Source organism: Macaca mulatta, chromosome 20, assembly GCF_049350105.2.
Source record: "Macaca mulatta isolate MMU2019108-1 chromosome 20, T2T-MMU8v2.0, whole genome shotgun sequence".
Classification (NCBI taxonomy): Eukaryota; Metazoa; Chordata; class Mammalia; order Primates; family Cercopithecidae; genus Macaca; species Macaca mulatta.
The window spans coordinates 64,373,887-64,396,479 of NC_133425.1; the positions used below are offsets into that span (position 1 = coordinate 64,373,887).

At 47.4% G+C, this 22,593-nt stretch overlaps 1 protein-coding gene and 1 pseudogene across 2 annotated transcripts in view; both read left to right on the top strand.

Annotated features, from left to right (window-relative positions):
- The window catches only part of CDH1 (cadherin 1), a 104,787-nt gene that overhangs the window by 42,688 nt on the left and 39,506 nt on the right, over positions 1 to 22,593 (top strand). The gene's annotated exons all lie outside the window — the stretch shown is intronic.
- LOC703784 (large ribosomal subunit protein eL34 pseudogene) lies at positions 12,418 to 13,087 on the top strand (annotated as a pseudogene).

Consider the following 22,593-nt stretch of genomic DNA (forward strand, 5'->3'; position numbering starts at 1 on the left):
CAGAAAACCCGTCACGAAAGCATAGTGGTCAAGAGCCATGGGCTCTGGGGCCAGATGGCTTGTGCTCACTCGAATTCCAGGTTCACACCAGTAACTTGTCAGTTATGTGACCCTGGGCAAGTTACTCGACCTCCATATGCCTCAGTTTTCTCATCTGTCAAATGGAGACAATAATAGTACCTAATTCATACTATTATGAACATAAATGACTAATATAAGCGTGGCATGTAGTGTGCTATAGAGCATTAGCTGCTAATATTATCTCCACCACCAAAGGCTTTAGCCAAGACTGCCTTCAAAAGCAGTGTTTGTGGGGTGGTAGTGTTTTAGAAAAGGTAACATTTCCTTTTTTTTCTTTTTTTTTGAAATGAGGTCTGACTCTGTCAGCCAGGCTGGAATGCAGTGGTAGTACAACCACAGCTTATTGCAGCCTCAACCTCCCAGGCTCAAGCCATCCTCCCATCTCAGCCTCCTGAGTGGCTTGACTATAGGTGTGTACCACCACACCTGGCTAATTTTTGTATTTTTAAATTTTTAATTATTATTATTTTTGAGATGGGGGTCTCACTCTGTTGCCCAGGCTGGAGTGCAGTGGCACGGTCTCAGCTCACTGTAACCTTCGCCTCCCAGGTTCAAGCAATTCTCCTGCCTTAGCCTCCCGAGTAGCAGGGACTACAGGTGTGCACCACCATACCCAGCTAATTTTTGTATTTTTAGTAGAGATGGGTTTTGCCATGTTGACCAGGCTGGTCTCAAACTCCTGACATCAGGTGATCCACCTGCCTCAGCCTTCCAAAGTGCTGGGATTACAGGCATGAGTCACCATGCCCGGCCTGAAATTGTACACTTTATTTATTTTTGAGACAGAGTCTTGCTCCGTCACCCAGACTAGAGTGCAGTGGTGCAATCTTGGCTCACTGCAACCTCCACCTCCTGTGTTCAAGCAATTCTCCTGCCTCAGCCTCCCAAGTAGCTGGGACTACAGGTGCCCACCACCACATCCGGCTAATTTTTGTAATTTTAATAGAGACGGGGTTTCACCATATTGGCCAGGCTGGTCTCGAATTCCTGACCTTGTGATCCGCCCGCCTTGGCCTCCCAAAATGCCAGGATTACAGGTGTGAGCCACTGCGCCCAGCCAATTGTACACTTTAAATTGGCAAATTTTGTGTTATTTTAATGGTATCTCAATGTTTTTTGAAATGCCAACGGGGAACAAATCATCATTAGTGAAATAGCTCTTGTTCACATTAGTAAGTAGAGCTCCAGGCCTGAGCTTTTAGTAAACAGTTATGAGCCCCACTGATTCCACGTGGTCCTGCCCTCTGAAGCAGAGCCGTGGTTTGCAGCCTTCCCAGAAACAGAAAGGCTTCTGGGAAACCACAGCTCCCTACCTGCTGAAGGAAATGGACACCCAAGATAAGCTGGATATATTGTGTGTGTAATCAAAAGGCAGGCAGGCAGGCAGGTTTTCCAGATGAGCCTAAGCTAATGGCTTAAAAGGGTGTTTGAAAGAGAAAGCAGTAGCCTGACTGGTCTGAACTCCTGCCCTGTCAGCAGAAACGGTGCATTCACAACGCTGGTATGCACGGCAAGCCTCTGCCTCCTGATTTAGTTAATAAGAGTTTTCCTGCGGAATTGATTGAGGGGGAGAGAGGTGTTTCTCTTCCTGGCTCCCTTGGTGTGTGCCCGCTCATGTCAGAAGGCAGGAAGTTCTCTGGGAATTCACACCAGAGGTTTTGCTATTATTTAAGCAAATTAAGGCCTTTGGGAACAGCCAGGTGGCCTTTCAGGTTTTGCCAGGGCCAAACAGCCCTATCACCTGCCAAGGTGATGAGTCAACTTATTTACAGCGCTCAGAGCCAGTTCCTGAGCTGCTGAAATCCCCAAAGGCCTGGTCTAAATGGGCCTGGTCAGACATCCACACCGCCTGCCTCATCAGCACTTTTAGCCTTCCACCTGCTGTGCGGGCTTGACTGAGATGCCCCAGTGGCTTCTCCTGGGAACAAACCGCTCCCATCTGTAACTTGCCGCCTTCCTTGGGTAACTTTGCCTCTCTCTGACTCTTTACTCCCTGCACAGAGGGTCAAGGAGGCACATCATCCAGGGAGGCAGGGCTAGGTGGAAGTTAAGGTGATGGGCTTTGGGGTCCGGCAGGCCTGAGTTCAATTCCCAGCTCTGCTGTGTGCTATTGTAGCTGTGTGGTTTGAACAAATCCCTTACCACTGAGTATTGCTTTATTCACCTGTGAAATGGGAGTAACACAGTACCCACCTTCCAGGTCGTTGTGAAGATTGACTGCAATTCTGCCTGGTGCTTCTGATAGGGTCATTAACTGAGGGGTTGGCCGGGCGCGGTGGCTCACACCTGTAATCCCAGCACTTTGGGAGTCCGAGGCAGGTGGATCACGAGGTCAAGAGATCGAGACCATCCTGGCCAATATGGTAAACCCTCGTCTCTACTAAAAATACAAAAATTAGTTGGGCGTGTTGGCGCGTGCCTATAGTCCCAGCTGCTCGGGAGGCTGAGGAGACTCGCTTGAACCCGGGAGGTGGAGGTTGCAGTGAGCCAAGATCACGCCACTGCACTCCAGCCTGGCGACAGATGAGTGCTGGGGGTGTTGGAGGGAGGCTGGAGAATGAAAGGGAGGCAACTGAGGCCACAATGTCTGGCTGTTTCGAATCCCCCCACCACCAACTCAAACCCTCTGATCTGCAGATAAAGAACTCCAAGACAGTTCTTACTTCTCCCAGAATAAAAGCCCAGCTCTCTCCAGTGAGGCTCCAGCTACATCGGACTTTGTCACTGACTGCCCTTGTGTCACTCGCTGTATTCAACCACCACCCTGGACTGGCTCCCAACCAAGTTGTGTTTGCTTTTCCCTCTGCCTGGAATGTCCTTCCACCAGGGACCATGTGACTCCCTCCCTCCTTCCTTCCCTCCCTTCCAGTGAGTCTCAGGTCTCAGCTAAAACTGCCTTTGCTCTAAGTCACCTTCATTGCCTTTGACATGGCACCCCACTGCCTCCAGCACTCCCTCCTTATTCTTCCTCCCTGTTTATTTTATTATTATTTATTTATTTATTTTGAGACAGAGTCTCCCTTTGTCACTCAGGCTGGAGTGCAATGGCATGATCTTGGCTCACTGCAACCTCTGCCTCCTGGTTTCAAGTGATTCTCCTGCCTCAGCCTCCCAAGTAGCTGGGATTACAGGTGTGTGCCACCATGCTTGGCTAATTTTTGTATTTTTAGTAGAGACGGGGTTTCACCATGTTGGCCAGGCTGATCTTGAACTCCTGATTTCAAGTGATCTACCCGTCTCGACCTCAAAGTGCTGGGATTACAGGCGTGAGCCACCATGCCCAGCCCCTGTTTTATTGTTTTCTCTACAGCGTTTACTACCTTATTGTATGTTTTTGGCCAAGGGACCTTGGAGTCAACCCCAGGAGAACAATGCTGAAGAATCAGGAGCGGCTCTCCCATAACTGCACACATCTTCTAAAGCTGGCTAGGACTGCACCTCATTCTCATGATTTCATGCCCACGGTTACCTACAGGGTGTTACCTGAGCAGAGCAAGTGACATAAGGGTAGTTGGTGACAAAGTCAGAAGTAGCTGAGGCCTCACTGTAGAGAGCTGGGCTTTCATTCTGGGAGAAGCGAGTCTCTGGAGGACTCTGCATAGAGCAGTGGCTTATCATGGCCTGACCGAGGTTGTAGCAAGCTCACTGGGGCTATTGTGTAGACAAGAGGCCGTAGCAACCTGGGCCAGAATTGGGAAGATTAAGGAGGCTACTGCAGTGGTCCAGGCGTCCAGAGATGAAACAGAGATGAATTGGGTCTGTGGGAAAAGAAGTGTCGGCTGACAAGCTGTTCTGTCGCTGTGTTCTCCTCTCCCGGCCCCTCTTTGCCCACCCTGTCCCCACTCCTCAGCTGTGCTTTGTATTTTGTCATTCACAGCACTCAAAGCACTCACGCAGGAGGCCTGACATTATTTATCTGGTTTGAGTTGGGGGTGGGGGTATTGGAAACAATTAGACATTGTGGCCTCAGTTGCCTCCCCTTCATTCTCCAACCTCCCCCACACACCCACAGCACTCATTTTAACCCCTCAGTATGTCTTTTCATTTTTCCTTCTTTCTTTTTTAGAGTTAGGGTCTCACTCTGTCATCCAGGCTGGAGTGCAACGGTGTGATCACGGCTCATTGCAGCCTTGACCTCCTGGGCCCAACCAATTAACCCCACCTCAGCCTGCCCAGTAATTGGGACTACAGGAGCATGCCACCACACCTGGCTAATTTTTTCTCTTTTTAGAGATGTGGTCTTGCCATGTTGCCCAGGTTGGTGTCGAACTCCTGAGCTCAAGCGATCCACCCCGCCTTGGCCTCCCAAAGTGTCGGGATTACAGGCATGCACCGCCATGCCCGGCCAATTTTTAAATTTTTTGTAGCGACAGGGGTCTCAGTATATTGCCCAGTCTGGTCTCAAACTCCTGGACTCAAGTGATCCTCCTGCCTCAGCCTCCCAAAGTGCTGGGATTACAGGCCTGAGCAATCATGCCCAGTCCCCTCTGGATGTCTTTAATCCAGAGATCCCCTTTGGGATCTGAGACGCTTTGAGAGACTGTTGAAGGCCACGGAGCCTCCCACAGGTACCCATATCTTAACCCACAGTTCCAGGGGGCCCACATCTTCCTTGACGCCCTCACTAGCCCAAACCTTGGCTCAAGTCCTAGGTGCTCACTGCTAAAGCCTCAAGGAGGGGTCAGAAAAGCAGAACAGCAGCCCAAGACACTCCTTTCATGGCCACAGAGATGTTTCCAGATGGCCTGAGAAGGGAGTGGTTGGGGTGGGCAGCTGTTGTTCCCCATAGTATCAAACCTTTGATCAAGAGGGGTGGAGAAGGATTGACTTTCTCAAGTTCAGGACTTCCTTCTGGCTCCACAGGCACCCCCTACAGGCAAAGGACCACCACACCCAAAGGCAGGAGTGGCCAATCCTGAGGGCGTGGACGGGGGCCGCAGGGAGGCAGTTCACGCCCTCAGGATTTGACTCTACAGGGAAGGCCCTGGGGATGTTGCCCTGTCCAGGAAGCTGCGCATCCACCTTGGGGGCACTAACTGTCCTTAGAGTGACCTCAGAGGCAGTTGCAGAAGTTTCCAGTTCTGCAGAAGCCATCTGTGGCAGAACGGGAGCAGCAGCTTACCACATACAAACTCTTCAAATGTTCCCATCAACTGTGACAGGTGGGGGCCACCCTGTAGTTGAAGAGGAAACTAAGACTCAAGCGTTACTGAACTTTCCTGGAGTTAACACAGCTAGTCAGAGGCACAGTTCGCTTTAAAGTCCTCATCTATCTAGACTCCAGGCCTAAGCACTGACCATTAGTGCTCTATGAAGCAGCACCTGGTGAAGCCACTTGTGCTTTGAGAGGGGCGTTCAGAAGGCTGCAGCCTAGTTCTGTGTAGGGTCAGATTATCTTGTTTTTCTTCTCTCCGCTGGCCCACATCTTACCCTCTGGTGCCATTGTGACCCATCCTTCGTAAAGGAGTCAGCACTAGAAATGTTGACAATGAGTCCGTTTCCTGCCGCTCACCCCACACAGGGCTCCTTCCCATCCCTGCCCCTCCGCCTCTGGACCAGCTCCATGGGTCAGTGTTCCTCTTAGAGCATGACTCTTGGAAAGAAAAACAGCACTTACCATTGAGATCATTAGATTGCAACCCTGAGAATGTACTTATCAAACCACAAATAGAATCAGAGAAGGACTATATGGTCTCCCATATCCTGAGTGTCTCATTTCTGAAAATGCAACTGAAATCTGGTTTTGGAAGCCACATCACATGTTACCCTTTGAGATTATGGTCAACTGAACACCCATCCCTCCTTTGGTTCAACCCTCTCATTAAAGAAAAGAAAAAGGGCCAGGAGTGGTGGCTCACTCTTGTAATCCTAGCACTTTGGGAGGCCGAGGCAGGCAGATATCCTGAGCTCAGGAGTTTGAGACCAGCCTGGGTAACATGGCGAAACCCCGTCTCTACTAAAAATACAAAAATTAGCCGGGCGTGGTGGCTCATGCCTATAATCCCAGCTACTTGGGAGGCTGAGGCACGAGAATCGCTTGAACCCAGGAGGTGGAGGTTGCAGTGAGCTGAGATTGCGCCACTGCACTCCAGCCTGGGTGACAGAGTGTCTCAAAAAAAGAAAAGCGTTTGTATATGTGAACATGGAAAGACAAACACAAGCCAATTTAAATGGTACCTAAGAGCCTAAAAGCTCCGCCTGTCAGCAGTTCATCTGAGACAAGCACTGTTGCTGATTTCTTATTTCCTTCTGAAGATATTCTTTTTTTTTTGTTTTTTGTTTTTTGTTTTGAGATGGAGTCTCGCTCTGTCGCCCAGGCTGGAGTGCAGTGGCGCGATCTCAGCTCACTGCAAGCTCCACCTCCCGGGTTTACGCCATTCTCCTGCCTCAGCCTCCCGAGTAGCTGGGACTACAGGCGCCCACCACCTCTCCCGGCTAGTTTTTTGTATTTTTTAGTAGAGATGGGGTTTCACCGTGTTAGCCAGGATGGTCTCGATCTTCTGACCTCGTGATCCGCTCGTCTCGGCCTCCTAAAGTGCCAGGATTACAGGCTTGAGCCACTGCGCCCGGCCTCCTTCTGAAGATATTCTAAGCCTATTCCCTATCCCATTTAGCTTTGTGCTCTTTAAAGACAGATTCTTCCCATGTTATTACATATACACTTAACTTGATTCTTTTTTAAACAGCTCCCTCATTCATTTTATTTATTTATTTTGAGACAGAGTCTCGCTCTGTCATCCAGGCTGGAGTGCAGTGGCATGATCTGGACTCACTGCAACCCCTACCTCTCGGGTTCAAGCAATTCTCATGCCTCAGCCTCCCTTGTAGCTGGGACTACAGGCACCCACCACCATGCCTGGCTAACTTTTGTATTTTTAGTAGAGATGGGGTTTCACCATGTTGGCCAGGCTGGTCTTGAACTCCTGACCTCAAGCGATCTGCCCAACCGGGCCTCCCAAATTGCTGGGATTTAGACGTGAGCCACCGTGCCTGGTCCCTCACGGTTTTTAATTTTTGCATCATTTTCCATTGAGTGGATGCCCATCATTGATTTACCCAGCCCTCTGTCAATGATGTGTCTATCTTTTGCCACCGTAAACAAGCTGGTAGTGGCCCTCTGTATATCTGCCCTCATGCAATGTGTGAGTCCCTCTGTGAGATGAAGTCCTAAAATTGGGCTTTGCTGAAAGAAAGGATTTATGCATGTAAAATCTATAAACATGATCAGAATGTTCTCTTAAAAAGCCATACTGGTTCCTGCTTGCCATGATGTCCAAAGTCTTTGAGCCCCACATCTTTGCTGGTACAGTTCTACCTCTGTGCATTACAGATGATAAAACGAACCCGGAAAAAATGCAAGGGGCTTGCCTGAAACTCTCCAGAGAGAAGCTGGTCATCTGACTCTGGTCAACTGGCATCCAGCATTTTTTTTGCTAGACCAGCTGACCATCATCCGCCGGCAGTACCCCCTTCCCTCTCCCATCATGTGTGGGTCATCCTCCTTTCCACCACTCACACGGACCCCTCCCTCTGGTCTCCTGCATCCTGCATTGCTAAGATTCTCAGAGGGGTGCCAGTCCTCTGGGAGTGGTTGCAAAGAGCCTTCTGACTGGTCGACAACTTACTTCCTAAGTCCTCTGAGTGTTTGTAAAAATACAGTGTTTCCTCCTGTGGAGTAAATTGTAAGCAGTTCACACGTGATCCCCTACTTTTTTTTTTCTTGATCCTTTGCATGTGTGTGGTTTTTTTTAAACTTTTTTATTATTTCAATAGGTTTTTGGGGAGCAGGTGGTGTTGGTTACGTGAATAAGTTCTTTAGTGGTGATTTCTGAGATTTTGGTGCACCCATCATCGGAGCAGTGTACACTGTACCTGTGTACACTGTGTAGTCTTTTATCCCTCACCCCCTTCCCACCCTTTCCCCTAAAATCCGCAGAGTCCATTGTATCATTTTTATGCCTTTGCATCCTCATAGCTTAGCTCCCACTTATGAGTGAGAACATACAATGTTTGGTTTTCCATTCCTGAGTTACTTCACTTAGAATACTAACCTCCAATTCCATTCTTTTTTTTTTTTTAACAGCTTCAGTTCCTAGGTCCAGTGTTTCCTGTCTCTAATCCCAGTGACTCAGGAGGGTGAGGCGGGAGGGGGCCGCTCCTACCCTCCTGTTCGGTCATTTTAGCAGATGACTTTCACCCTCATGCCTGTTGCACTGTGATTACAAGAAGGAATTATTTTTAACTTTATGAATAGGTCATATGTTCACATGGGCACCATTGAAAAAAATCAAATAATCTAAAAAGTATACAATGAAAAGTTCTGCTCCCACCCTGTCCCCCTTTGGTCTAATAACGTGCTTCCCCCATACCTAAAATCTCACTTGTTAGTGTCTTTTAAAGTTCTGTATATAACTATAAACAAATATGAACATATATTCTTTGAGACAGAGTCGTGTTCTTTTTTTTTTTTTGAGATGGAGTCTCGCTCTGTCGCCCAGGCTGGAGTACAGTGGCGCGATCTTGTCTCAGTGCAACCTCTGCCTCCCAGGATCAAGCGATTCTCCTGCCTCAGCCTCCCAAGAAGCTGAGACTACAGGCACACACTACCATGCCCAGCTAAGTTTTGTATTTTTAGTAGAAACGGGGTTTTACCATGTTGGCCAGGCTGGTCTCCAACTCCTGACCTCAAGTGATCCACCCACCCCAGCTTCCCAAAGTACTAGGATTATAGGTGTGAGCTACCATGCCTGATCAAGACAGAGTCTTGTTCTGTGGCCCAGGCTGGAATGCAGTTGTGCAGTCATGGCTCACTGCAGACTCAAACTCCTGGGTTCAAGTGATCCTCCTGCCCCGGCCTCCCAAAATGCTGGCATTACAGGCATAAACTTATTTCTTATTCCCTTCTTTTTAGTTACACAAAAGATAGTGCTGCTTTGCACTTGGTTTTATCAGCAAACAATCAGCAAATAATAATAATAAAAAGGTCACATGCATCTGCAAGTGCATGTGACCTGGAGACTTGAAGATCATTGCCCTAGAGAGCATAAAGAGCTTTTTTTTTTTTTTTTTTTTTTTTTAATAGGTTCATAGTATTTCATTGCAAGGAAATTCCATAATTTAATCCTCTATTGACGGCTCTTTGGGTTGTTGCCCATGTTTTGCTAGCACAAACAATGCCTTAGTGAATAACCTTTTACATACGTCATTTTTGTGTGCGAGCTTTCCAATTTCACATTGGAAAATGGGAACAGGCCAGGTAAATGGCCCATGGAGCCTTTCTGCAAGAGCAGCAACCAGGAAAATAAAAGGCTGGAGAACCACTGCTGGAACAGGTGCCCCATCTCCTTGTGGTAGCAACAGTACCACAGCATCTTGTGAGTGACCTGTGACTGTCCTCTAGCATATGCCACAGTCGGATTCTGGTACCTGTGGGTCACTCTTCTTCATGCTCTTTTCTTTTCTTATTATTTTTGCCTACTTGGAATTCTTTTTTTTTTTAATTTAAGACAGTCTTGCTCTGTTGCCCAGGCTGGAGCGCAGTGGTGCGATACCGGCTCACTGCAACCTCCGCATCCTGGGTTCAAGAGATTCTCCTGCCTCAGCCTCCCGAGTAGCTGAGATTACAGGCGCCCACCACCATGCCCGGCATTTTTGCTTTTTTAGTAGAGACGGAGTTTCACCATGATGACCAGGCTGGTCTTGAACCCCTGACCTCTGGTGATCCACGTGCCTTGGCCTTCCAAAGTGCTGGGATTACAGGGGTGAGCCACTGTGCCTGACCCTACTTGGAATTCTTGAAGTGAGCACCCCAGTCTGAGATCTTTCTGCTGTCTTTTTTTCTTTTTCTTTTTCTTTTTCTTTTTTTTTTTTGGTATTCAGAAGGCTGCAGCATGGGTTGTAGGCTCCATTTCTCAGGAGACTGAGCAAAGGCACACATATAGTCTGAGCAGTTACCTTTCCAGGCAGTCAGAGTAGATTCAGCAAATGCTCTTGGAAGCAGCTGCCTTTCCCATCAATGCTTATTTGTTCTTGATATTGAAAAATGATGCTAGCATCCATTAAAAGAGAAGAGGCACCCTCTTGTGAGCTCTATTGGACAAGTGAGCACTTGTTGTACAGTCATCTGCAAGTGCATGTGACCTGGAGACTGTGGGAAATGCCTCACTTCGCAGCGTTGGCTTCCAGCTCTTCTCTTGCGCTGTTTGAGTTTTGTTCCAAAGGTCAGAGGCAGAGGGTCCAAGCTTTTCCAGCACAGCCCACATCTGAAAGTAGTGCAAGCCTCATATTCATTCTTTGTAGAAGGTTTCCAGATCTTGTTCTTGAGTTATTGAATGATTCAAAGGTTCTGAATTCCACAACGGCTTCCTGTGTTTTCGCAGCCAGATTCAGCACATTTTGGGGTCGGCCAGTGCTTAGAAAATGTGGCCCTACATTGATGCGTGTTTATATCTGGGTTGTGTTTTTTATAGAGAAAAGTCTGTGGTTACTTTTACCCATCCCATATTGCTGTTAACTACCTCTGGAATTTCTCTCCCTCCACAAGCCTAGTACTGAAGAACAGAAGTTTTGGTGCTGGCTGGTTCTGGGGCGCATGTTCCTTCAGAGGCTGACCTGCTTTGTGACCTTGACAAGGCCCTGACCTTGAGCAAATGACTTTCGCCTCCATTGCTCATCAGCATTAAGGGGGTTAAAAACCCTACCTGCCTCACAGCAACATAGGAGTCAATGTAAAGTGCACAGTTCCCACACGTAATGACTGTCATCGTGAATATTTACTCTCAAAAAGATTTTTTGCTTTTAGTTTTTGGTTGTTGATTTTTTTTTTAATAGAGATGGGATCCTACTAGGTTGCCCAGGCTGGTCTCAAACTCCTGGCCTCAAGTGATCCTCCCACCTCAGCCTCCCAAAGTGCTGGGATTATAGGCGTGAACCACTATGCCCAGCTTATAACTATTGTTTATTTATTTATTTTTTTGGAGACAGAGTCTTGCTTTGTCGTCCAGGCTGGAGTGCAATGGTGCAATCTCAGCTCACTGCAATCTCTGCCTCCTGGGTTCAAGCAATTCTCCTGCCTCAGCATCCTGAATAACTGGGATTATAGGCATGTGCCACCATGCCCGGCTAATTTTTTGTATTTTTAGTAGAGACGAGGTTTCACCATGTTGGCCAGGCCTGTCTTAAACTCCTTGCCTCAAGTGATTCGCCCGCCTTGGCCTCCCAAAGTGCTGGGATTATAGGTGTGAGCCACTACACTCAGCCTACTGTTAATTAAGAATTGTTTATGGCTTCTCTTCTCTGCACTTTTTCATAACCTTGGCATTTTTGGGTGCCTGGATTGTTTCATTTTTGAACCATAGGACTTTGACTCATGGGGTATTCCCCAAGAGACCCTAATAGCTATATATTTCTTACTGGTTCATTGAGATTTAATTTACATATCACACAATTTACCCACTGTAAGTGTACAGTTAGATAATTTTTATAAATATACACAGCTGTTCAGCTGTCACCACAATCCAGTTTTAGAATACTTCCCAAGTTCCCGTGGGCCTATTGGTAGTTAAGCCTAGCTCAGCTCCAGACAACCAATGATCTGCTTTTTGTCTATAGTTTTCTAGATTTTTCATATGAACTGTGTATGTTGGTGAACAGCTTCTTTCACTCAGTGTAATGCTTTTAAGGTTCATCTATGCTACTGCGTTTTGCGGTGTTTGATCCTTTTTATTGCTGAGTAACTATACCATATTTTACCCATCCTAATCACTTTATAGGTTGACTATATATAACTATAAGTTGTTTTTTTAAATGGGTAAATGTGAAATAAGAAGAAAGTTGGGGCTGGGCGCGGTGGCTCACGCCTGTAATCTCAACATTTTGGGAGTCTGAGATGGGTGGATCACAAGGTCAGGAGTTCAAGACCAGCCTGGCCAACATGGAGAAACCCCGTCTCTACTAAAAAAACAAAAAAATTAGCCGAGTATGGTGGTGTGCACCTGTAATCCCAGCTACTTGGGAGGCGGAGGCAGGAGAATCACTTGAACCCAGGAGGCAGAGGTTGCAGTGAGCTGAGATCATGCCACTCCACTCCAGCCTGGGTGGCAGAGCAAGACTCTGTCTCAAAAAATGAATGAATGTATAAAAGAAAAGAAAAGAAAATTGGACAGGAGGATCCGTTCTCACTTTGTCACCCAAACTGGAGTGCAGTGGCACAAAAATGACTCACTGCAGCCCTTATGTCCCCAGCTCAAGTGATCCTCCCACCTAAGCCCCCCCAGGTAATGGGGACTACAGGTGCATGCCACCATGCCCAGCTAATTTTTTTGTATTATTTGTAGAGATGGGCTTTCCCCATGTTGCCCAGGCTGGTCTTGACTGGACCTGGACTCAAGTGATCCGCCCACTTCAGCCTCCCCAAAGTGCTGGGATTACAGGCACGAGCCACCACATCTGGCCAGGTGTTTAAAAATAGAATAATGCGATTTTTCTTCGTCTTCCGGGCACGTTGTCTGCAGGCACTCAGAATGGTCCAGCGTTTGACATACCGACGTAGGCTTTCCTACAATACAGCCTCTAACAAAACTAGGCTGTCCCGAACCCCTGGTAATAGAATTGTTTACCTTTATACCAAGAAGGTTGGGAAAGCACCAAAATCTGCATGTGGTGTGCGCCCAGGCTGACTTCGAGGGGTTCGTGCTGTAACACCTAAAGTTCTTATGAGATTGTCCAAAACAAAGAAACATGTCAGCAGGGCCTATGGTGGTTCCATGTGTGCAAAATGTGTTCGTGACAGGATCAAGCGTGCTTTCCTTATCAAGGAGCAGCAAATCGTTGTGAAAGTGTTGAAGGCACAAACACAGAGTCAGAAAGCTAAATAAAAAAGATGCAACTTTTTTGAGTAATAAAAATGAAAAGACTTGCTGTAAAAAAAAAAAAAAAAAAAATACAATAATGCCCAGAACCTAATTTTGGAGAAACAGGATGTAAAGGGATGCAGGAGAAGGGAGGAAATGAATTAGGAAAGGGGTGTAGACCAGGATCTGAAGGACACATAGCAGGTGTTAGCAGTGATCTCTCTGCACAGATGGGCTTGTGAATACTTTGTGTGATTGGCTCATCCTTTTTTTTTTTTTTGGTAACAGCTTTACTGAAACATAATCCACATAGCATACATTACACCATTTAAAGTGTAGAATTTAACAGTTTCCCTTATAGTCACAGACATAAGCAAGCATCACCACAATCAATTTTGTAACATTTTCATCACCTCCAGAAGAAATCCCTCACTCCTTAGTTGCTACTGCCCCAGCCCTGGACATCTGGATTCAGTTAGTCTGAGGCGGGGCCCTGGCTGAGTATTTTTAAAAAGTGCCCCAGGAGGCTGGGCCTGGTGGCTCATGCCTGTAATCCCAGCACTTGGGGAGGCTGGAGGTTGGGAGTTCGAGACCAGCCTGACCAACATGGAGAAACCCTGTCTCTAGTAAAAATACAAAATTAGCTGGGTGTGGTGGGGCACGCCTGTAATCCCAGCTACTCAGGAGGCTGAGGCAGGAGAATCATTTGAACCCGGGAGGCAGAGGTTGCCGTGAGCTGAGATTATGCCGCTGTACTCCAGCCTGGACAACAAGAGCAAAACTCCGTCTCAAAAAAACCAAAAACAAACAACAACAACAACAACAAAAACCAGGAAAGTCTCTGTGCAGCACGTTAGACCCTGGACGGAAATGATGTTAGGAGGCATTTTGGTGCACGCTTTATTTCACCAGTGGGAATCTAAGCCTTACTACTGTCTATGAGGGCCCAAGACTTGTTCTCCCACATCTCAGTCCTGTCAGCTGCCCTTTCCTGCACGGGACAGCACGGGGGGATTTAGCAGCTTTGGAATTCAGTACATGGGGCCTCCCTTGCCTGGGGGAATCCAACAGAAAGAAAAAGGAGGAAGAAACTGACGATTTTCTTTCTACTTATTAAGCAAACAGTTCCTAGAGTTGCGCACCCTGACCACAGGAATGTTCCTGGGTTGTAGTCCATGAAAATGATCAGTTATGGCCTCTGTTTTGGCAGACAGGCTGTGTGTTACGCATGCAGCCACAACTGGGACAAGAAAGCCCCTCCAATTTGCTGTGGAACCCAGAGGGCCTCCCCATTCTCCTTACTCTTTTTGAGGAAATCAAACACATTTCCCTCCCTAAGACAGGTGGGGAAGCAGTCGCCCTCCAGCCTCCACCTCTGCAGGAGGCCTAATGTCGCTGCCAGCTCCTTGCTAGAATGGAGATGAGTTGTTTCTCTCCCCTCTTCTTTAAAACGAATTGAGATGAGATTCCTTGCCAGTTGGTGTTGACTCTGGAAGATTGAAACCAAGCAGTTGGTTTTGACTTGAGCAGAGAAGCAACCCCAGCTTCTCCAGTCGAGGCACCAGATCCTAATCCAGGCAGGAATATTGAGATGAAACTGGGTGGGGTTGTTAATCAGTGGGCACACTGGCTGTTTCTGTACTCTCTGGGAGAGGCCTGGAAAGAGAAATGATTTAAAACTAAGTTCTCTTCTGGCCTTGTTGTCAAGAAGGGCATGGGGCATGGGGAGGCAATCTGGCCCTCAGGAACAAGAGCTAAGCTTTCTCATAGGCCTGTGCTAAAATCATGTTAATTCCACTTGAATGTTGGCCCTGGGTGGGCAGGAGTGGTTATCTGTTGTGCTTGTGGCTGGATCTTCAGTACTACAACAGGCTGCCCCCCATGCAGCAGGCATGCACACAGTAGGTGTGCAGGCTTTGAGTAGACCTTGGAACTGTTCCCCCCCACACTGCTGCCTGCTGTCTCCCTTATGTTAGCACACAGCTTGACACTGGGGCAGTGTCTTTCACTTCCCTTTATTCCTTCATATGCCCTCATATTCCCTAATGTCCTTTATTTAGTAAGTTGTCCTGCCTCTCGCATAAAGCCCTTGGAAATTCCTTACCTGCTTATATTTATCTATTACACTTTTCATTCCTGATACTTTTTTTCTTTTTCTTTCTTTTTTTTTTGGAGCTAGCATCTCAATCTGTCGCCCAGGCTGGAGTCCAGTGGCACAGTCACAGATCACTGCAGCCTCGACCTCCTGGGCTCAGGTGTTCCTCCTGCCTCAGCCTCCTAAGTAGCTGGGACTACAGACACGTACCACCACACCAAGTTAATTTTTAATTTGTTGTAGAGAGGGGGTCTTGCTGTGTTGCTCAGGCTAGTCTCAAATTCCTGGGCTCAAGTGATCCCCTCACCTTGGCCTCCCAAAGTGCTGAGATTACAGGCATGAGCTACCATGATTACTTATTGATTTATTTGTTAATGATCTCTTTGACATTGAAATGAAAGCCCCATGAGGTCAGGGACTTTGCTTTGTCCATTGCTGTATTTCTCAGGCCTTAGGATGATGCTTGACAAAGAGAGGAAGGGCGGCTGGCTAAAGATGTACTGAAGGAAGAATCCTTGAAGCAATCCCTCAAAGGAGGTGGGGACGTCTGCCTTTTATATTTTGTTTGTTTATTTTTTTGAGATGGAGTCTCTCTCTGTTGCCCATCCTGGAGTGCAGTGGTGTGATCTCAGCTCACTGCAACCTCCACCTCCCAGATTCAAGCGATTCTCCTGCCTCCGTCTCCCAAGTAGCTGGGACTACAGGTGCACGCCACCACGCCTGGCTAATTTTTTGTATTTTTAATAGAGACAAGGTTTCGCCATTTCGCCAGGCTGGTCTCAAACTCCTGACCTCAAGTGATCCGCCTGCATCGGCCTCCCAAAGTGCTGGGATTACAGGCGTGAGCCATCGCACCTGGTTGTCTGCCTTTTATAGAATGGGGGACCTGATGCTTGAAGGAGGTTAAAATAATTTGCCTATGGTGGCACCTATGAAGCAACACTGGGATTTGAACCCACCTTAGTCTGATGCCATTCACACAAATGTAAAAATATAAACACTGACTTTTTTTTCTTTTTTTTTTTTTTGAGATTGAATCTCACTGTGTCACCCAGGCTGGAGTGCAATGGCATGATCCTGGCTTGCTGCAATCTCTGTCTCCCAGATTCAATAATTTTCCTGCCTCAGCCTCCTGAGTAGCTAGGGTTACAGGCGCCCACCACCATGCCCAGCTAATTTTTGAATTTTTATAGAGATTGGGTTTCACCATGTTGATCAGGCTGGTCTCAAACTCCTGACTTCAGGTGATCCACCTGCCTCGGCCTCCCAAAGTGCAGTGATTACAGGCATAAGCCACCATACCCAGCCTAAACACTGACTTCTTTTATTTTTTTTGAGATGGAGTCTTGCTCTGTCGCCCAGGCTGGAGGGCAGTGGCGCAATCTCAACTCACTTCAACTTCCACCTCCTGGGTTCAAGCAATTCTCCCGCCTCAGCCTCCCGAGTAGCTGGGATTACAGGCATGCACCACCACGCCCAGCTAATTTTTGTATTTTTAGTAGAGATGGAGTTTCACCATATTGGCCAGGCTGGTCTTGAACTCCTGACCTCAAGTGATCCACCCACCTCAGCCTCCCAAAGTGGTGGGATTACAGGCGTGAGTCAGCACGCCTGGCGACACTGACTTTTAATAAATTCCAGAAGCGCCATTCATGACCCTTCCCCGCCGGGCTGGTTCCGATCAACACCCATGGTGTTTGCCGACAGAGAAGGAAACAGCATTTGTCCAAGCAGAACCATGGTTGGGAAATCAAAAAGACACCAGTTGCCAGTGTGACCAAGTCGCTTGAGTCATCTTAAACAAAGGGAAAAAGTCAAGGGCGATGGCTTACACCTTTAGCCTTGTTTCTCCCCCTTCACAAAGTAAAGGGTAAAGGGTCCTGGGCTAATTTTTCCTTATCTTCAATGTAACTGTTTCCTCTCTCCACCCCTGTCTGCTTTGATGGGGACAGAAGCCAAGGGGACTTTGCTCCCTGCTTCCCATCCAGGCAGCGCTCATTGTTGACATCTGTTTTCAGGGTGTAGCTCAGTGAAGACAGAGACGATATATAATTTGTTCTGGGCACATATGTTTGGGGGACGTTAGAAGGGACTTGATAAGCTTCATGCAAATTAACTTCCAATCCCTGGGAACCCGTAGGGGTTGCCTGTCAACAGGGGTGTAGGAGTCTCAGCTGCCGCCCTGAGAGCACATTGCATGGATGTTGTGGGCACGTTAAGAGGCATGGTTGTGCAACGTGATACTCCAACCTGCTTATCTTCCCTGGAAAAACGTTGCTGTTGACGTTGGCAGTTTAGAGGAACTTTGACTTATTTCAGCTTATGCAAAGTGGTAACATACAGCGAGACCTTTTTGAAACTGAAGTATAGCACTTCCTCCTCTGTGTGGCTGGTGGAATATCCTTAGGTTTCTCTGAGGCCTGGAACTGGATTTCCAAGGCTCAGTTTTCATCCAAGAAGAGAGGGAGTGTGTATAATGATGCTTTTGCTGTTATTCTCATTCAAGTTACTCTCCAACTGCCCTATTCTTTTGTGAGAAGTAACTTCTTAGTATCCATTCAGCCAGCAGACTTGTGAATGGCTCATCAGTACTAACAGACAGGCTGCCTGGTGAGTCCTGGTGGCTAAGTAGTATCAGACCACAGCTTCCATCACTTCATAGCTATGGAACTTGGTTAAGTTCATCTCTGTTTCCCCATTTATAAGAAAGGGATGCAGCCAGGCGCGGTGGCTCACGCCTGTAATCCCAGTACTCTGGGAGACTGAGGTGGGTGGATCACAATGTCAGAAGATCGAGACCATCCTGGCTAACACGGTGAAACCCCGTCTCTACTAAAAATAAAAAATAATGTAGCCGGGCGTGGTGGCGGGTACCTGTAGTCCCAGCTACTCTGGAGGTTGAGGCAGAATGGCGTGAACTTGGGAGGCGGAGCTTGCAGTGAGCCGAGATCACCCCACTGCTCCAGCCTGGGCAACAGAGCGAGACTCTGTCTCAAAAAAAAAAAAAAAAAAAGGGATGCTGGCCAGGCACAGTGGCTCACGCCTATAATCCCACCACTTGGGGAAGCCAAGATGGATGGATCGCTCAAGGCCAGGAGTTTAGGACCAGCCTGACCAAGATGGTGAAACCTCGTCTCTAGTGAAAAAATACAAAATTAGCTGGGCGGGATGGCGCACGCCTGTAATCCCAGCTACTTGGGAGGCTGAGGAAGGAGAATCCCTTGAACCCAGGAGGCAGGAGGCTGAGGCAGGAGAATCCCTTGAACCCGAGAGGCAGAAGTTGCAGTGAACTGAGATTGCACCACTGCACTCCAGTGTGGGCAACAGAGCAAGACTCTGTCTCAAAAAATAAAAAAAGATGGGGGAATGCTAAAATCCCTACCACACAGGACTGCTTTATCTAATAATAAGGATATATACTGTTGTTGTTGTCCATAGTTTTGTTTTTGTTTTTGTTTTTTGATACAAGGTCTCACTCTGTTGCCCAGGCTGAGTGCAGTGCTGCCATCACAGCTCACTGCAGCCTCGACCTCCTGGGCTCAAGCAATCCTCTTGTCTCAGCCTCCCGAGTAACTGGGACTACAGGCACACACCACTGCTCCCAGCTAATTTTTGACTTTTTGAGTTTTTTATAGAGACACGGTCTTCCTCTCTTGCCCAGGGTGGTCTCAAACTCCTGGACACAAGCAATCCTCTTGCCTCTGCCTCCCAAAGTGTTGGGTTACAGGCATGAGCCACCACACCCGGCCTTGTGCATAGTTCTTAGTAGCAAATGGACACACACCATTAGAGACTTATCAAGTGAGAGTCTTCTTGGTGGAACTTGAATGTCCTTTTCAACATGCCCCTAGTGTGGACAAACTGGAGGCCTGATTGTTCGTTCCTTTGCAGTTTTATTTTTAAAAATTCGTTATTTTAATTTTTATTACTATAATTTTAGAGATGGGGTCTTGCTTTGTCACCTAGGATGGAGTGTGGTGCTACAGTCGTGGCACACTGCAGCCTCCAACTTCTGGGCTCAAGCAACCTTTCTGCCTCAGCCTCCCTAAGATCCGGGACTACGCGTGCACCAACATGCCGGGCTAACTTTTTAGATTTTCTGTTTTTGGTAGAAAATGAGGCTTCGCTATGTTGCTCATGCTAGTCTTGCATTTGTAAACATAGAATTACATTTTCTGCTGAGCATGAGTGCTCAATAAACCTGTAATGTTTACTGATTTCATGAACACTCATTAAAAGAACACATACCAGAATCCCCAGTGTCATCTAAGAAAATAGCCTGGAAGGAAATCTTATAGGCAGCAGTATCTGTGGCGATGGAGTTAGAAACATTGTCTCTAACCAGCAAAAAGAAAAATGCCTGACTAGCTGAATGAGGCTGTCTTCCCAGGATTCCTTTCTTCCATCAAGTTAGATTTCATTTTTTTTTTTTTTTTATTTTAAGAGATGGGGTCTCACTATGTTGCCCAGGCTAGTCTCAAACTCCTGGGCTCAAGTGATCCCCCGCCTTGGCCTTGCAAAATACTGAGATTACAGGTGTGAGCCACCACGCCTGGCTAGTTCTCTGATTTTTTTTTTTTTTTTTTTTTGAGATAGAGTCTTGCTCTGTCGCCTATACTGGAGTGCAGTGGTGCAATCTCGGCTCACTGCAACCTCTGCCTCCTGTGTTCGAGCAATTCTGTCCCAGCCTCCTGAGTAGCTGGGATTACAGGCGCCTGCCACAACTCCTGGCTAATTTTTCATATTTTTAGTAGAGACAGGCTTTCACCAGGTTGACCAGGCTGGAACTCCTGACCTCGGGTGATCCACCTGCCTTGGCCTCCCAAAGTGCTGGGATTATAGGCATGAGCCACCACACCCAGCCAGTTCTCTGATCTTGTCCTCCAGTTTTTGTGCATAACTGAGGCGGAGCTCTCAAGTTCAAATGGTCTTTGAATAAAGCTAAATGCAGGCCGGGGGCGATAGCTCACGCCTGTAATCCCAGCATTTTGGGAGGCCGAGGTGGGTGGATCACGAGGTCAGGAGTTCAAGGTCATCCTGACCAACATAGTGAAACCCCGTCTCTACTAAAAATACAAAAAATTAGCCGGGCGTGGTGGCGGGTGCCTGTAATTCCAGCTACTCAGGAGGCTGAGGCAGGAGAATGGCTTGAACCTGGGAGGCGGAGGTTGCAGTGAGTTCAGATCCTGCCATTGCACTCCAACCTGGGCGATGGTGCGAGATTCTGTCTTTAAAAAAAAAAATTGCTAAATGCAGTACTCTTTGGTGTTTGCTGTGGGAAAGAGGGAGGCAGTCCATAATGTGCCCTTTGTGTGCAGCGTGGGCAAAACACTGCTTCCAACTAGTTGTGTCTAAGACACTGGGTTATTCCACTGGTTACCAAATAACTCCACTATGGTTTGCTGCCTTTCATAGCAGGCCCCTGCCCTTCAAGCCCAACATCTTCTGAAAATAATATAGAGGCTTTTGAGACTATCTTGTTTCTACCTACTCACATTCCAGTTATGGGACCCAGGCGGGCGTGGGAGAAGAAACGGGATCGCCAAAGTGGGACTGTTCCGTGTGGCATGATGGCAATTCCAAGCAAGGAATGTTGCTGAGTGCTCAGAGCCTGCCCCGGGACCAAAAGCTTTTCATGAACTTGGGTTTCTTTTGTATTTGAACATCAGTCATCTCTCTTGGGGTCCTCTCTTGAAAGCTACTTTTGCCCAGTAGGCTAGAAAGTGGGGCACTATAGGTTTAATAACAGCATGCAGGGGTCACAGGGTGTTAAAAACACTTTTTAAAAGACATTCTTACTAGTCGTTAAAAAAAAAGAAAAAAAAGGAATTCATTCTAATTGTAACAGGCAATGTAGTACAAGGATATATAAGGAAAATATGTTGTTGTTGTTTTTAAACTGTCTCCTGGCCAGGCACAATACTTGTATCTGTAATCCCAGCACTTTGGGAGGCCGAGATCGGTGGATTGCTTGAGGCCAGGAGTTCAAGACCAGCCTGGGCAACATGGCAAAACCCCATCTAGTCTTGTAAACATAAAATTACATTTTCTGCTGAAATACAAAAAATACAAAAATTAGCTGGGTGTGGCAGTGCATGCTTAAAATAGAGCATGGCACACTGATATTCTACGAATGCTTAAAATACTAATAAAATAGGCCAAGCATGGTGGCTCCTGCCTATAATCCCAGAATTTTGGGAGGCTGAGGCAGGCAGATCACCTGAGACCAGAAGTTCAAGACCAGGCTGGGCATCATAGCGAGACCCTGTCCCTGCAAACAATAATTAAAAATTAGCTGCAGTGGTGTACACCTGTAGTCTCAGCTACTCTGAAGGTTAGGTGGGAGGATGGTTTGAACCCAGGAAGCTGAGACTGCGGTGAGCCAGTGTTTGTGCCACTGCACTTTAGCCTGGGTGACACAGTAAAACCCTTTCTCAAAAAATTAAAATGAGGCTGGGTGCAGTGATTCACTTCTGTAATCCCAGCACTTTGGGAGGCCAAAGCGGGAAGATTGCTTGAGCCCAGCAGTTTGAGACCAGCCTGGGCAACATAGTCAGACCCCATCTCTACAAAAATAAAATTAGCCAGGCATGGTGGCATGTACCTGTAGCCCCAGCTACTCAGGAGGCTGAAGCAGGAGGATTGCTTGAGCCCAGAAAGCCAAGGCTGCAGTGAGCAGTGTTTGCACCACTGCATTCCATCCTGGGTGACAGAGACCTGTCTCAAAAAGCACACAAATAAAATATGAATAAAATAGTTGACAAAAGCTAGTTGAAGCTTAGTTGAGGCTGCAGTTTTTGATGATGGCGATGATATTATTGTGGTGAAAAGACTTTCCCAGCCGGGCGCAGTGGCTCACACCTATAATCCCAGCACTTTGGGAGGCTGAGGCGGGTGGATCACTTGAGGTCAGGAGTTTGAGACTAGGCTGTCCAACATGGTGAAACCTTGTCTCTACTAAAACTACAAAAGTTAGCTGGGTTGCCAGGCACGGTGGCTCACGCCTGTAATCCCAGCACTTTGGGAGGCCAAGGCAGGCAGATCACGAGGTCAGGAGATCAAGACCATCCTGGTGAACACAGTGAAACCCCGTCTCTACTAAAAATACGAAAAGCCGGGTGTGGCGGCGGGCACCTGTAGTCCCAGCTGCTCGGGAGGCTGAGGCAGGAGAATGGCGTGAGCCCAGGAGGCGGAGGTTGCAGTGAGCTGATATCACGCCACTGCACTCCAGCCTAGGCGACAGAACGAGACTCCGTCTCAAAAAAAAAAAAAAAAAAAGCTGGGCATGGTGGTGGGCACCTGTAATCCCAGCTACTCAGGAGGCTGAAGCAGGAGAATTGCTTGAACCTGGGAGGCAGAGGTTGCAGTGAGCTGAGATTGCATCATTGCACTCCAGCCTGGGTGACAGAGTGAGACTCCGTCTCAAAAAAAAAAAAAAAAAAAAAAAGACTTTCCCACATAGAGATGGCCAGTAGTGGGGTCTTAGCTTTTTTTTATTGGGATTTGGTTTTTACACCAAGTGACCAGATAAGTTTATGAAAGGTGGGCATGCTGGGTTAAAGAATA